Raw genomic sequence first — 17083 nt, 5'->3', positions numbered from 1 at the left:
GGAAGTGGCATCCCTGTAAGTGGATGCAATCTGAGTTCTTCCAGTCAGCCCCTGACTCTTAGTTCCCAAAGAATCTTAATAATATTAAGGGGGGGTTTGAGGATCTGACCCGAGGTACCATTTTTATGGAGGATTTCTGCAGACTTGGAACTCTCAGAGAGAAGCTTGAATTATCCCTTGTAAAAATACAGCCATCTAAGATTATCATTGGCATTTCCTTTTTATAGAGTTTGGTGCTAAGAATAGCTCCAGACTCTTTAACCAACCTTCCAGCTTTTTAAAAGAACAGTACTTATGAGAATGTCTGCAGGCTGGTGGGGTTATTCTAGCTTGTTCCTGTGGCTTGCTTGAAGGAGGCCATAAAAGGCTCAGGTCTCTCTCTCTCTCTCTTTGTCTCTCTCTTTCTCTCTCTCTCTCTCTCTCTCTCTCTCTCTCTCTCACACACACACACCACAGTCACTAGGCTGAGAGAACAGATTCCTAAGGGAAAAAGGTAGGGGATGTGAGGAGGAGGGGGGAGGCTGTGAAGTTAGCTGTGCTCAGAACCAAATCAGGCCACTCTCTTCCACTGTGCCCTCTCCTCCAGCCACCCAATCCAGCACTCTGTTGGGCTGGCAGATTGCCAAACTTTAACTTCTACAGGCCTTGGCACTGTTTTGTGACTCTACTAATGTGTTCCTGCTAGCCCTCTCATTACCAAATTCCATGTTTCTTCCACTTCGTGTTTGCCTTCACATCTTCATACTTTGGCATCAGTAGATCACACTGCCATGTTCCAAGGATCTTGTCTTTTCATGTTTATTGAATTCCCCCCCCCAATTAATTTTTTGTGTTAACATACAAAGTAATAAATTTCATTTCCATCTTCTTATCCATGTCGCCATACTTTATTCTCACTTGTTTTTTTTCCCCACTGTCATCCTCTCATGTTCACCCCTCTGGCTGGTTTTCTTCCTCCACTAGCTAGTTCTCCAACTTCTGCTTTCTCATCACATGTATTCTAGCAGTACCTCTTTTTCTCACCTCTCTCCCTCTCCTCTCTCATGATCCCTTCTAGTTTCATGATCTATACACATGCAGGCATATGCATACACACACACACACACACACACAACACACACACACAGGTGAGGGCATGGAGGGAGGGAGGGAAAGAAGGAGGGAGAATTTTAAGTCTAGATTTTACATATGAGAAAATAAAAAAAATGTAGCTGGCTTCTTTTGTTTAATAGTGACTTCCAGTTCTGCCCATTTTGAGAATGGCTCCAGAGGCTCATATGTTTGAATACTTGGTCCCCAGTTGGCAAAACTGATTGGGAAGAATTGGGAGGGGTGGCCTTGTTGGAGGAAGTGTGCCATTGGGGTGAGCTTGAGGTTCAAAAGATTCACATCATTCCCACATTCCCAGTGTTTTCTCCCTCTCTCTCTCTCTACCTTCTTTTGGATCAAGATGTGAGCTCTCAGCTGTTTCTATCACTATTTCCAGCCTTCATGGACTCTAACACTCTGCAAATGTAAGCACTATTAAAAAAGTTCTTTATAAGTTGCCTTGGTCATTGTGTTTTAACACACCAATAGAAAAGTAAATAAGAAAATTACACACACAGAGACATAATTTTAAGTCTAGGCTTCACATAAAAGAGAAAATAATAAATATTTGTCTTCTGAGTCTGACTCATTTGATTTAACATGATTTCAAGCTTCATTCATTTTCCATCTAATGTCCTGATTTCTTTTTTCTGCACAGCACATAATTGAATCCTGTCTGGATACCATATATTCTTATCTACTCATCTGTTGATGGACTCTAGGCTGGTTCCCAGGATCATTTTTTGAGGTATAACTTATACATATTTACATGTTAAACATGTACCCATTTTAAATGTACTTACGGCATTTTAGAAAACACGCAACTTCATAAATGTTAACAATGAAGATTTAAAACATTTCCAAGAAAATTTCTACCCTCTCTAGCAGCCTTCTTCCTCACCGCAGCCTGGGGAAAACCTTGATCTTCCTCTGTCAGGACAGCTTGTTTGCCTTTTCCAAAGCTCACAGGTGATCCTACAGTATACGGTGTTTTGTTTCTTGCCTCCTTTCGCTCAGTGTGAAGGAAGACATCACCGGTGACGGAAATGTGGATAGCTGAATCTTCCTGTTGAGATATACTATGATGTAGTGAATTACCATCTGTCCAGCCACTGGGTTACATACAGCCAATTTCATTTTATTACTGTAAATATAGTTATTATTTGCAGTAATAACTCCATAACTGAACCTCATTCTTCCCAATTTTAATACTAGCATCAATGAGATTTACAAAGCCCTTGCACTTGTCTATGCTCAGTAGCTAGGGGTGAGCTGGGCGCTCCTGAAGGTGGAGGTTGTCTTTTGCCTTTCTTGCTTTCCTTCTCAGCACCCAGGTCTGTATCATGTACATGAAGTGCTTAGGGGTAGCATGGCTTCATTCAGTCATCCAATAATTTACCTTAATTCCTTTAAACATTAGTCATATTTCTACTCTTTCCTTTTCCTCCACGGAAATCTCTTCGGTCCTGAATGAGTTGTACAGTGGCACCTGGTGCCTGGCTTGGCTTTCTTCTACCCTTCCCAAGTCTCCCACACCGTCGGAGCCATTATGTTCCCCATTGTATCAGCACATCTGAACCAAAAAATCTTTGGGTTGCATAAAGCAGAAACTCAAAGTAACTCATTACACTGGGGGTGGGGTGGACCTGGCAGGGGAACGTTGTTCATTGATGAGCTATGGGGTAGGGGATTTCACACAATGAAGGGTGGTGCTACATCTGAGGCTGGTAGGGTGCATAATTAGAACCCGGATGCAGCTGACATTGTAAATGAAGTCTGGCTGCTGTTGGAAAGGAAGTAGCATGAATTTACTGAATGGATACATGGTACTTATGGGAGGATCCAGCTCACTCCTGCTGGCTGTACTGTGCATATAAGTCTGACCTTAGATTTCTTTATGTTGCATTAGAACAAAACAATGACAAGGTCTGTCTGTATCATCATCGTCATCACCATCATCACCACTACTTCCTGAGCTGTCCCTAGAACACTCAGGGATGTGCCATGGCCAGTGATGGATGCTTCCCATGTTATTTTCTAATCCTGAAAACTCCTTTGAAGTTTTACAGCTGAGGAATCCAAGGCCCAGAGAGGTGTGTGTTTTTGACCACAGTAAATAAATACTCAAAAGGCACCAGGGAGAGACAGGAGTCCGACCCAAGTCTGCCTGGTCCTAATATTCCTTAATGTAAAACCTTTCTAAAATACAGTGCTAACTCTGTTTGCTAATGGAAAAGCCATCCACATGTTCAGGGTTGAAATTTTTCCCATAGATGCTGCCATTAGAAGCATAAATGCCATCCTGAAATGAAGATCACTAATGGTGACTTCATCCACTGGGGGGGGGGGGGGGGGGGGATTCTGGCTTTCTGAAGAAGACGGAAAATCATTTATTTTTTTCTTAACAGGCTCTGCTCTAAGTGGGATCTTTAACCTTGAACCTTCCAAGGATGCTGACATTGGGAGGATGTCATTGCTCAGCCTTGATCTGTATCATAGCTCATAGTCAAGCAAAATTGTTTCTTGGCTTTGTTTCTGACATAGAGCTCTTTGCTTAGAGAGAATGGAGAGGAAGGGCCATGTGCCTGCTATGGAGCACTATGTTTTAGGACCGAGAAGGTAATAAAATGATGCAGTGATTTCTGGGGCTCCCGCTTGGGCTGGATGATCCTTCAAGGTGATCACAGTGCTGAATCTTTTTCTCTGTGCTTTCTACTATGCCTAGTTTTAAAGCCCTGTCTCAACTAAGGAGAAAGCACTACCTCAGTGCATGCATTTGCTCTCTCTTTTGAGCTGGATTTTTTTTTTTCTTGATCCATCAGAAAAATCCCTCTGATTTGTAGTCTCTGAATCATGGTCCTCATAGGCCACCGAAATTACTCAGCCTATAAAGGGATGTGGAGCTATGGGAAGTGGCGCTGGCCCCCAGGAAGTGGCATGACTCATTTAAATGCCATGCATCAGGCAGCACCCACTGTTACATTAGATGACAACTTGACCCCCTCTCCCTCTGCCCCCAGCATCTGCTGGCACTTCTGCTTTGTCAGTCTGTCCATCTTACAGGCGCATAAATATGGGTCAGAATTAGCTGCTAACAGAAGCAGCAACCATCTGACTCCTTGCTTGATGGCTCCATCTATTTTGTTCAATAAATATGCATTTCATCATCATAACGTAGTAATATCATGGGCCCATTATGGGAAAAACATTGTGTCAGAGGCCAAAGAACATGGTGACAGTGAAGTCATACGGTCATGGCTGCCTCAATCGCAGAGTTGATAGACGAGGTCAGTGGAGTGATATGGGCTTTAAAGAAATCCAGAAAAATACCTTGAGCTATCTTTCTAGCTCTACTGAGCATCCTGATTGTTGAAGGTATATTGGTTTAATAGAAGCATACTGGTTCTGTAGAGGTGATGGTTAGATCTCAGATACATTCTCCTAACAGCTGCTACAGGGTCGTGAAATCTAGTGTACGAGAGAACACATATCATCACCATTATTGTGGTGGTCCTGGCCAAGCACCGTCATTTTCTGAAGAAACAAAGGTAACCAGGTGTTACCTTTGTCCTCCTCTTTTATTCTCTTTTGGATTCCTCATTATTCTCAGAGTGAACCCCATCATCTCTGCTTATACAGAAGCCTAACCTTGATTGGGCAGGTGAAGATACACACCTTTACTCCCAGCACTCAGCAGGCCGAGGCAGGAGGATTTCTGTGAGCAGTCCAGCCAGAGCAACTCAGTGAGATCCTCTCTTTAAAAACAAAAACAAACAAAACAAAGCAAAAGCAAAAACAAAAACAAAAACAAAAAAGGCAGTGCTGGCACATGCCTTGAATCCCAGCACTTGGGAGGCTGAGGCAGATGGATCTCTGTGAGTTTGAGGCCAGCCTGGTCTACAAAGCCAGTCCAGGATAGCCAGGGCCACACAGAGAAACCCTGTCTCAACAACAAGAACCAAAAAACAAAACACAAACAAAAAGACTGAAAAAAAATCCCCTTCTGATCTGGTTTCTGTGTCTCACTGGCTCTTCTGATGCTCACACCGTCCCTTCTGTCTCCTCAAATGTCCAACTGAGCTTATGTACCTGGACTCACCATTGAGCACTCAGCTCTGTCCCACATCCTCTACAGCTCCAGGTTAGTGCCACAGGTAAAACTGCTTATCTCTTGGTCTCCTGCAAGCACTGTTCTCATCTCTGTCTCTGACTGCTTCTGTGCAAACCCTCCTCCTCTCTTTGAGAACATCCCCTTGACTCTCTCCTCTGTACCCATGTGGTGCTGAGGACAAGCAGGGTTCCTGAGAGTGGGCTCATGGTCATAACCTAGAACTTGTCATTCTTTTACAGTCGGTCCAACAACAGCAAATCACTGAAGAAAGACCACTGGGGGCCAATGGCCTCTCTTTCCTGTAAGGGTAGCCTGAATTGGGTCTTGGGATAGTCCTCAGTGCTTCTGACACTATAACACCTTTAGTTACACAGCTTGTCTTTTCACACACTGTAAAGTCCTTCAAAGCTGAGATTGCTCCTTGATTTTAAAATATGATTTTATTATGTTCTGCCGGGTAGTGGTGGCAGCGGTGGCGCATACCTTTAGTTCCAGTGCTTGGGAAGCAGAGGCAGGCAGAGCTCTATGAATTCGAGGCCACCCTGATCTACAGAACGAGTTCAAGGCAGACAGAGCTACGTGGAAAATTGTCTTGAAAAAAAAAAAAAAACAACAAAAAGCATTATGTACTTTTTTTATTTTGTTGACAAAATGCAAACATAATTTATTTATTTGGAAAATATTTTTAAACATGTACCCTTCCACTCTCCAAAAGAGTTTGGAACTGTTTTTACATGATGCAGATAAGCACAATACTCACATTTGATTCAGACTATAGCTGAATATACAATTCTGTACATTTTATCCATAGTGTCAAAATTTCCCCCATGTTATTAGATATTTTCCATGTATTTTTTAACCAACTTATTATTCTGTCACATGGATAAATGTTTCATAATCTTCTTCTATCATCAAGACCTTGCTAGAAATGTCAGTAGTTTCTCCTTTTTTTCTTTTTCAAGACAGGGTTTTTATGTAGCTTTGGCTGTCCTGGACTCCTGTTCTGTAGACCAGGAGTGTGCTAGAATTAAAGATGTGTGCTACTACCACGTTGCTCTGTAATTACAAAAATACCGTGACACGACAAAGAATTGTCTTTTCACTAAATGATGCTGGGCCAATGAGATTTCTAATTTGGTGAGTACATTATTATTATATTGCTGTATAAAATTTTAGCATCTATGTGTCCCTTACAGAACTACACATTTTCTGTAGACAAGAGTTTGAGTGTGACTGAACTAAGAGCCCTTTGCCCCAGGGTTTCCTGAGCTGCATTCAAGGTGCTGGCCTATGCTGCACTTTCCTCTGAGGTCCAACTAGGATAGGGTCAGCTCTCCCAACTCCTCCGGTTACCGGAAGAATTAAATTCCTTGCTGTCTGAAAAAACAAAAACAAAACAAAACCCAACCAACCAACCAACCAACCAACCAACCAAACAAACAAACAAAAAAACCTTGAGTCTTGCTGTTGCTGGTCAGGGCCTACCATTGCTTCCTTGTCACATGGTCCACCACTGTGGAGCGACCCGCTACAGCACCTGGTTTTTCCAAGAGTTGATAAGGAAGAAAGAATCAGGGTGCCGCCGGTCATCCGCAACACAATCGCCCGCACTGTGAGGTTGATCTTGATTGTCAGCTGGGAGGGAGTTAGAATCACCCTGCGCATAAAACTCTAGGACTGTCAGAGAGGTTGAACTGAGGTGAGATGTCCTAGGTTTGGTGTGAAGGCCTTCAAGTCCCTGAGCTGGATCCCAGGCTGAGCGCAAAGCTTAACACATGAGCCTTTATCTCTCTCTGCTTCCTGACTGGGGACCAGCTGCCTCATTCATGCTACCGGCTGCTGTTGTTAACATTCCTTGCTGGCCATGATGGGTGAACCCTTAAAGTGTGAGTCAAAAACCCTCTCCTTCCTAAGTTACTTTTGCTAGTATTTTGTAACAGACATGAGAAAAACACAGACATGCACACACGTGCGCGCACACACGCACACAGAACATGAACACCAGGGTAGGAATCATAAGTGTGACTCAAGAATTTGTGTGCTTTATCAGATACCCAAACTTTATCGCCCTTTAATATCCTAATAATGTTTATGGCACCGCTATTCAAAAGGAATATGTAACAATCTTGTTTACTAAGTAATCAGGCTCCCAAAACCTTGGTTAATATTTATATTTATATCGTAAAAGCTTAGTAATTATTTGAAAATAAATAATATAGATAAATGAAAAAAATAGTGTTTTACTTTATTTTTAAACAACCGAATATTTTTAAACACACGAATAGATTCTCGCTCTTGTTGGGCCCCAACACTTCCTCACTTATTTTCAGAATGAATACCACCATTTTTATTTCCCAGGTTTCTTTGTTTGTTTATTTTGGTTTTTTGAAGCAGGGTTTCTCATTGTAGCCTTGGTTGTCCTGGACTCGCTCTGTAGACCAGGCTGGACTCGAACTCACAGAGATCCTCCTCCCTCTGTGTCCCTGAGTGCTCGGGTTACAGATGTGTGCCACCACCGCCGGCCTTCATTTCCTAGTTTTTAAAATCAGAGAAATTACCAAAGGAAACTCACCCAACTTTGCAAAAATTGATTGTCATTGACAGGAGGGCAGCAGGGTTTTAAGAGGAAACAATTGTTTCAAACTAACAGTTTGTGTGATACCCAACAAATGTCAGCCAATTTCCCTTAAATGGTGCCCCATGGTACCCCTATAATTTTCCTGTGGCTCCCAAGGCTGACACGGTACACTGTTTGGGAGCATGACCATATTTTTAAAAAGAGTGTGTGTGTAGGGGGGAATTCATACCATGAATATGAACTGAAAACAGAGTGAAGAAATAAACATAAAATAAAAATGGTACATTTTTATATTTGAGAAAAGTAGAACATTTTTTTCTGATTCTAGGGTAAGAAGCAATTTCCTAAATAGCAAAATACAAAAAAAATTAAAAATGATAAATTCTACATTAATATTAAGACATTTTCTATGGTAAAATATGTTTATACTTAAAAGAAATTGTTTGTGAAACCCAATGTCATGTGCAATGAATGTATACCAATGAAGAAAATTAAAAAAAAAGAGAAAGGGTCTCTCAAAAAGTAAAAGAATATAGATACATGACTGAACACCTGTAGCCAGGACGTTTAACGAACTCTAGCAAAGCAATGAAATAGAGAGTACCCCAGACAAAACTGAGAAATAGGCTTGGTCAGTCTTCCAAGAAACCAAATACACATAACAAACTTTGCAGTCCTATTAGTCATCATGAGAGTGAAAATAGAAGCAACAGTTTGATACCAGCACCTACCTACCACATGCTTAAAATTCTGTTTGTTTTTTTACAATATTGTCTCATAAATCCTCTAAATTCCTATGTAGACAAGGGGGACCTTGAACTCCAGATCCTCCGGTCTCTCCTTCCCAAATAAATGCTGGAATCAACTGCTCTGCAGTGCCACAGCTGTCAGTTTCTTCTATGGACAGGTTCAAGTGTTCGAGTGTTGCTGGGCGTATAAACTGCTAGAATAGTTTGGTACGCTGTTCAGCAATGCCTTCCAAAGCTGGCAGTACAGGAAAACCCCAGCATTTCACGCCCAGGTCTTTATCTCCCAACCGTAGATCCACGTTAGCCAGAAGGATTCTTACACAGCACTGCTCTGAGTACTACTTTTATGGAAACTACCTAACTGTTTGTATATAGGTTACATATATACGTATATATGTATATATAAGATATGGCACAGTCTAATAATGCAATACAGTACAGTATAAGCAAACTAGAACTTTCAAAAAGACTTTAGCGAACGCTTACAAACACAGTATCAAGCAAAAAGATGTTCCCCATACCCTCATCAAGTTAGACACCGTGACTCCCTGAAAATACAGTAAAAGAAGCAAAGTTAACTTATCTAGGTAGAAGGCTAATAGTTCTCCTTCGCCGGAGGGAGACCTGTGAGTAAGAGTGTTGTGTGATAAGACCTGGGAGATGTAACACACCTGTCTACTCACTCATACGGAACCACCAAAACCAAAGTTGGTCAACCAGTGAACTTTATTGGGATAACTTACAGGAATATGGGTGAGGGGTTACTGACAGGAAGAGGAATGCCTTAAAGACAGACGAATCACCAAAGCCCACCCTATCCCGGGCGAGTTCTCACAACAGCTGGAAGCCTGAAGCATACTGCAGAACCTGCCGGCCGCTCAACAGGCTGGAGAGTAGCCTTGTTAGGAGGCTCAGCTGACCTCATCTCTTTCAGGCAGCTCTACTGCTTTCTGTTTCTTGGGGCTGCTTTGTTGGTCTCTGCTTCTTCCAGGCACCTTGGCTTGTCTGAGAGTCTATGCAGCTTGGAGACCCTCACAAGTCTTTATTGTTTACTCTTGGGAGGGAGGGGCCTAGTGGATCTAGTTGGTTTCAGGGACTTCCTGATGCTATTTTGAGTTGTAAATCTTCTGTTTTAAGGAGCTTCCCTGTAGGATAGATGATTTCAGTCTTAAGAGGAAAACTGCTACACAGCAAGGAAAGACAGGGCTGCTCTGGAGTACAGGTCATGATTTCTCTCCTGATCAGGGTGCAAGTCCAGGGTACCAGTTTAGGCTGAAAAGTGACTGCCCCCGAGCAACATGGTACTCAGGCTCTCTGATACTTCACTGTGAAGTTGAAGAATAGAAGTCATTCCATAATGAATATCCTTGTAGCTCTATCTTTGAGGAATCATTTTTTTTTTTTTTTGTACTTGACAAAATTCCTAGAAATAGAACTGCTGAATAAAGACTTTTAATACTTTTTGCCCTTTGATACATTTTACCATCTCACTGGGACTGGTTGCCATGAAGACAGAAATAGCACACATCTCTTCCATGCTTGTAATTCCGGCACCAAGTAGCATGTTGAAGATGAAGGAAACCTTTATATTAGTGACACATTTTCAACCACAGTGACACATCCCGATCTCCAACTAGTATAAACAAGAAAGGAAAATTCTTGACTTGCATAGAGAAGAAATTTAAAGAGTAGATTGACTTCAGATGTGGCCAGATCCACAGGTTTAAAAACATCATTAGAACTCAGACCATCTTTTGCTACTGTTTGGCTTTAGTTTCAGACAGATTCTCTGCTGATGTGGTAGCTAGAAGAATACTGCCAGCTACAAACTTGTGTGTGGGGTAAAGACCTGGGGCATGGCTCAGCGGGTGAGGACGTTTGCTTTACAAGCAGGAGAGCCTTCTGTAGTCAGATCCCCAGAACCCATGCTAAGAAGCTGTGGTTGCAAGAGCTCCTATGTGCCATGTGAACAGGGGTCAGGGCAGAGACAGGAGCGGTGCTGGGCTTGCTGGCTGTCAGCCTAACTCCAGGTTCAGTGAGAAACCCTGCTTCAATGAAATGAGATGGAGAATAAATGCAGCATGGCACTCAACCTTCTCCCCTGGCATTCCTACCCACTCATGCATGTAGACAGCCCAGACAACTACACACGCACACTCGCACACACACACACACACCTTCAGTTTTGCCAGCATTCCAGGAGAAAAGTCCTGGTCCAGCTTGGGGTAACATTCCCATCACCAAGACAACACTGAGTGTAGGATGCAACTATCCATCCAGCCCTTGGCGCCTTCACTTCCCTGAGAAGAAACCTGGGTAGGGGAGAAGGATCCACCGGACTCAGATCATGGGAGAAGATGCGAATAGGTGCAGTGCCATTTAGGGCTGACTCATTTCCTAGCTCTCATCCTCAGCATCTACTCAGCCAGCTCTCACTGGTGGGCGCAGCCACAAACTGGAACCAAGAAGGGACCAACAGCTGAGCTATTTCCCAGGAGAGACTTCTGAGATCAAGTGCCTTCCACAACCTTAACTGCCATTTTTAATGCACAATAGCACACAGGTGGGCTTTCCCCTTACACACACACCTTTGCCCTTTGGAGTTGATGTGGAGGTAGATGGAAGTCTCATAAATGGGTAGGGTTCACATATAATGTTTCCCTTTTCCCCATCATTATCCTGACACAGGTCCCTTTCTATAGTTTTCCAGAGTTGTTTAAAGATCGCTTCCTATCCCATCCCACCCCGACTGTCTTCCCGTTCTATCTACTTCCTCTGCTTCAGCCGGATGAAGCAGAGTTGGCTGAGCTCCGTGACAATCAAGAATCTCCGCATTGGTATGCACGGCCGTTCAGACTCAGCTCACCGGCGGCCTCGGCATCGACTGCCTTGCAGACTCATCACTTTGGAGCTCCAATTTGGCTTCCGTTTCAGGGTTTGTCCGTGACCCCGGGGGAAGTTAATTTCCTCTTTCTGGACCTCGGTGAACGAAGCAATAAAATGAAATGAGTATCTTGTCTGCAGAATAAGACAGTTCTGTGGTACTTCTTAGACCTGATCGGAAAGTGCTCACTCACACCCTCCACCGCGACCTGCTCGTAAGGAAGGTCACCTTCAAACACAGTGTGGCGTGCCTGCAAGATCGGGTCCAGGGTTTGTTAAGTCCTGAAAGAAAATGCCGGACCCGTTGTCCAAAAAGTTTTAAAAATTCGAGCTGGTGAGCTGGCACATGGTTGGGGTACCGGCCCTTTCTGCTGAGCCTGAGGACGTGAGTTCAATCTCCCTGAGCCCACATGGGAGATCTTCATGCCCCGCAGAGGCGTGTGCACGGCTTCCTCTACATACTCACAAATACATTAAAGAATCAGATAGATAAATACAAGAAAAAAATTATCAAGAAATGGTAATTTCTTGAAGATGGGGGTGAATGTAATCAAAATGCGTTGTATGGGAATATATGACATTCTCAAAGATAATAAAATAATAAACACTCGTTCAAGAAACTTGATTTCAATGACAATAGAGTATTAAACCAAGTGTCGCTGAGAATGGGGTTCCTATCTAACCGCCTAGGTTATGCTTCTGGGTGATTGAATTAGCCATGTAGAATATGGGAATGGGAATTAACCCGCTATGCTTATGTCTGTCCTCCAAATTTTGCATTATGTCTCTGTGCTGTTTTGTGTCAACTTAACCCAGACTCGAGTCATCAGAGAGGAAGGAGCTCAGTTGGGGAAGTGGCTCCATGAGATCCAGCTGTAAGGTATTTTTCTCAAGTAGTGATCAATTGTGGGTGGGGACATCCCTGGGCTGGTGGTCCTGGGTTCTATAAGAATGGAGGCTGAGCAAGCCATGGGAAGCAAGCCAGTTAGCAGCACCCCTCCAAGGCCTCTGTACCAGCTCCTGCCTCCAGGTTCCTGCCCTGTTTGAGTTCCTGTCCTGACTTCCTTTGGTGATGAACAATGATGTGGAAGTATGAGTCAAATAATCCCTTTCCTCCCCAACTTGCTTTTTGGTCGTGGTGTCTCTTTACAGCAATAGAAACCCTAACCTCAACAGTCTCCACGATCTTTTGCTGAGACATAAGAATCAAATGCCCACAAAAGCAATGAGTGCTGTGGGATGGGATGATGGTGTCTGTGACAGAATGGTAAGCAAGTCCCCTACCTAAAAGGAAAAGCTAGAACTGAGCCAGCCAGTGAGAAGAGAATTCAGGCTTAACCATTACTGGCTCTATTTTTTTTAATTTATTTATTTTACGTACATTAGTTTTTGCCTGCATGTATGTCTGTGTGAGGATGTCAGATCTTGGAGTTACAGACAGTTGTGAGCTGGGAATGTAGATCCTGGGAATTGTACCTGGGTCCTCTGAAAGAGCAGTCAGTGCTCTTAACCATTGTGCCCCCTATTTTTTTAAAAAAAGAGGTCAAAATCAGGGCTTTTAAAAGGAAATCTGACTTCTAGCTGTTGGTAATTGTTAAAAAATGATAAAAAAAAAAAAAAAAAAAAACAACTTGGACCTAAAGCAAAAGGATGCACGCAGTAACCCTGAGTGGCATCCAATCAGAGGAAAGGGATTCTCTAAGTGTGGTGTCCAGCCACCTCCCTCCCCCTCCAAGTGACAGCATCAGCACCACCCAACAATGCATCCTGAGCATCTACCCTTGCAGCTGCAGCCTAACACTGTAGGAGAAAGCTTTCCAGGTGATTGAAGTTCAAGTTTGAGAACCACCATCTGTCACGTTAACTTTTCCCAGAGAGACATGAACAAACAAACATCTGCTCCCGCCACACAGGAACCGATGACAGAACAAAGGAAGGTTCCATGAAAGTCCAGCTTTGTGTTTCCTTCCAGAGCATGAGTGAGGGGTTACACCATCAGAGGGTAGTGACCCCCCAAACAGCTGCCTCACCCCCAGATCCCACCTCATCATGGCTGACTACTTCATGGATGTTGTGTTAATGAGTTCCCATCTCAGTTAGCCTTCTACTTCCTTTATACTTTAGCATCTTCCAAAACCACGACAATCAATGGGAAACATAAGTTGTATTCTGTGGAGCCAGACAACACTGACAGGAAAGACATGGCTGAAGGCAATGTTATAGGATAGCCTTGTCTAGTCATAACATGATCCTCCCATCTCTAGGAGTTGTAGAGAGGACCTCAGCCCACAGCCATGACAACAAATTGAGCAGAACAGTATGGAAATAGCTACATATAGGAAATGGAGCTGTTGACACCCCTTGTTGAAGCACAAGATCCTTACCGGGGATTCCAACCATTTCTGTCTCCTGCCTAGCACCTCCCTCTGCACCCGTCCTTGTTTTTCTTAGTGCATTGTTTCTTAAGCTCAGCAGTTGGCTTTTGTGTTGCAGGATACATGGAGTGACAAGAAGCTGAGACTTGGGTGCTTTGGTCCTGGGCTTCTTACCTTCTTTATTCAAGGGCTTTCTGACAACACATCATTGGAACTCCTCCTAATCCTCCATCTATCTATCCATATCAGTGGTTCTTGGCCTGTGGCTATCAATATCCTCTTTGGCAACAATCTATTCCCAAAAATATTTACATTACAATTCATAACAGTAGTGAAGTTACAGTTTTGAAATATCAATGAAAATAATGTTACGGTCACCGCAACATGAGGAACTGTATGGAAAAGGGTCACAGCATTAGGAAGGTGCAGTCTACATGGGTCAAGACCCCTTGCTTCATGGCAACACCTTGTTTGTCAGTCACAGTGCTAAACTGGACTACACAGTCATTCCAGTCTTCACCCAGAGCACCAGAAGCTACTTCTACAGTCAGGCAATTATCACAGAAAGTCCGAAGGGGGCATTCACTGTTCACTTCCATGAGTGGCTGGGAAGGAGATATTCAGCTTCATCTTGATGTGGTCTGCTACCCAGGAGGGGAGGCACCATGCACAAAAGGTACTTTTTTTTTTTTTTTTTTGCTTTGCTTTGTGTTTTAAATATTGCATATTAGTTAACTTTGGCCTTCTATTTCCGTAGCTCACCACCTTCCTCTTGTCTCAAGGCAACACTTGCCTTTTCCTAAACACTGGACACTTCCTAGCTCTGTGCCTCTGTTCTTTGTAAAACAGTTTTCTTTTTCAAGACATCACTGAGGTCAGGTGTGACGGTATGTGCCTCTAATTCCAGAACTCGGGCAGATCAAAAGTACTTTGTTATAGATCAACGAACAATTTGTGGCTTCAGACGCCCTTAGATGTGGCCATAGTGCAAAGGTTTCAGCTCTGAGACATGAACCTCCGCCTCAGCGTGGGCAGGAACCCACTGAGAGTTTTTCTTATCACTTCCTTGGGTATCATGAAAGTCACGGCCACATGACTTTAGAGAAGCCATTACCCTCCTTAGAATGCCTCTTCACTGAAATGGGATCCCAATACCCACCTCACCATAGCTTTTCAGAAGGATCAAATAAGACACCATAAATAAATGCTTATGTAAAAGGCTGAGGTCATCTGAAGACTTTTACCAGGACAGAGGGGGGGAAATGCCTGAGGGAGGGCCACTGCTGGGTGGAGAAGGGAAACAGCTGCCGGAAGCCCAAGGTCCATCTTACATCACTATCCGCTTACAATCCTTGACTTCCTGCTTCCAGGCTGGCATGTAAGAGTTAAGGAGTGTCCACTTCATCCTTACAAGTGACCAGCAAGTTGAAAACTCACTCTTCTGTCCATCAGAGCAGTGATCTCATGTGATAAAGCGTAGAGAGAGCCAGGCAGATCTGATACACAGTCACAACATACTGGAGCAGAAACCTCCTGGATTGAGTGCTGGGGTTACAGAATGTGAACTGTAATTGATGAGTTTGGGAGCTCTGTGGGTACCTCTGACAGCTGAAAGCTCACGAGGGCCCAGGTCATAGGGAGTCCCACATGCCTGGGACCTTTACTTCCAGGAACTATCCCAAGTTCTCCACAATGAGTGTTGGGGAAATACCCTCTTGTGCCTTGGAAGGAGGAGAAGAAAAGAACTGTTTTGACATAGACCCAAATATTTGGCAATGAGGCCAGCCCCCGCAAAAAGAAATGCCTTTATCAGAAACTAACCTGCCAGGGTGTTAGTTATTAGAGCTTCTCCTACTGGAAGAGGGAGGTAAGAACTGCTGCTCCTTCTAGTCTTCCACACATTGGAAGGGAAATACACAGTCCTGGCCCCTGCTGCCATCCTGTTCTACCTACATGTGGACAGTGCACGGAAGCACCAGCAAAGGTCACACGGCCCAATGGCACAGGCACCTATGAGATTGGGACTACTCAGGACAACAGAGTGCTTCCTGTGCCTCGAGTCTTGATATGATGAGACTAAAGGTCTATTCCCAGCATCCCTGCAGGGTTCTGGTTTGTTTGTTTGTTTGTTTGTTTTTGTGGGGGTTTTGTTGTTGTTGTTTTGGTTTTTCAAGACAGGGTTTCTCTGTGTAATCTTGGCTGTCCTGGGACTCACAGAGATCTACCTGCCTCTGCCTCCCGGGTGCTGGGATTAAAGTGTGTGCCAACACTGCCTGGCTGCCCGAAGTTCCTTTTATTTTAGCACATCATGTTCTCCTTTCAATAAATCACAAGCTAAGGCCAGGTGTGTGGGTGCACATATGTGATGCTAACATGGGAGGGATGAAGATCAGAGTTCAAAATCATCCTTGATTATCCATCAGGTTTGATGCCAGCATGAGCTACACGAGACCTATCTCAAAAAATAAAGTAAAACAAAAACATACTAAGAGAAAACCCAGTCTGAAGAGACTAAAATCAAATAGGTAAGGATCTGGGTTTTCCATCTCAGAATTTCAAAAGTCTATTACCATGCAAGAGACTTTACAGGGACAAGTAGGTAATAGACAAAAACAGATAGTCAATATAAATATAGAAATCCAAAGAATGAAAGACTGGGTACAGGATGTAATTCAGTTGGTTCAGGGGTTCCCCAGAATGTGCTAAGCCCTGGGTTCCATCCCCAGCACCCCATAAACCAGGTGTGGTGGTTTCCACCTGTAATCGCAGCACTCAGGAAGTGGAGGGGGAGGATGCAAAGTTCAAAGTCATCCTCCAACGGCTGAGTCCAGTGAAAGGCAGTGATGGACAGAATTTCAAAATAGAAAACTCAAGAACTGTGGGATAGTTATAAAGAGAGAGAGAGAGAGAGAGAGAGAGAGAGAGAGAGAGAGAGAGATATTTAAAAACAACAACAACAACCACAAAAGGTAAGGGGAGACGGCTCAGCGGTTAAGAGCATGGGCTCCTCTTCCAGAGGCCCTGAGTTCAATTCCCAGCCTGGTGGCTCACCACCATCCATAATGTGATCTGATTCCCCTTTCTGGTGTGCAGGTGTACATGTAGGTAGAGCACTCATACATATAAAATTTAAAAACAAAACAACAAACAACAGAACAATAGCTTCCACTTTTGCCACCCAGGCTGCTGCCAACACCTGAGTGTGCTTCTTTCCAGCCTTTTGAAAAAACGTTCTCTTGCATAGCTGAGATTCTGCTTGGATGTAATTTTGGGTCTTTCATTTTCTCTTCCTGAACAT

The sequence above is a fragment of the Psammomys obesus genome, unplaced genomic scaffold (assembly GCF_907164565.1).
Source record: "Psammomys obesus unplaced genomic scaffold, mPsaObe1.curated_primary_1811, whole genome shotgun sequence".
Taxonomy (NCBI): Eukaryota; Metazoa; Chordata; class Mammalia; order Rodentia; family Muridae; genus Psammomys; species Psammomys obesus.
The sequence above is the reverse complement of the archived record's forward strand: the minus strand, read 5'-3'. Positions refer to the sequence as shown.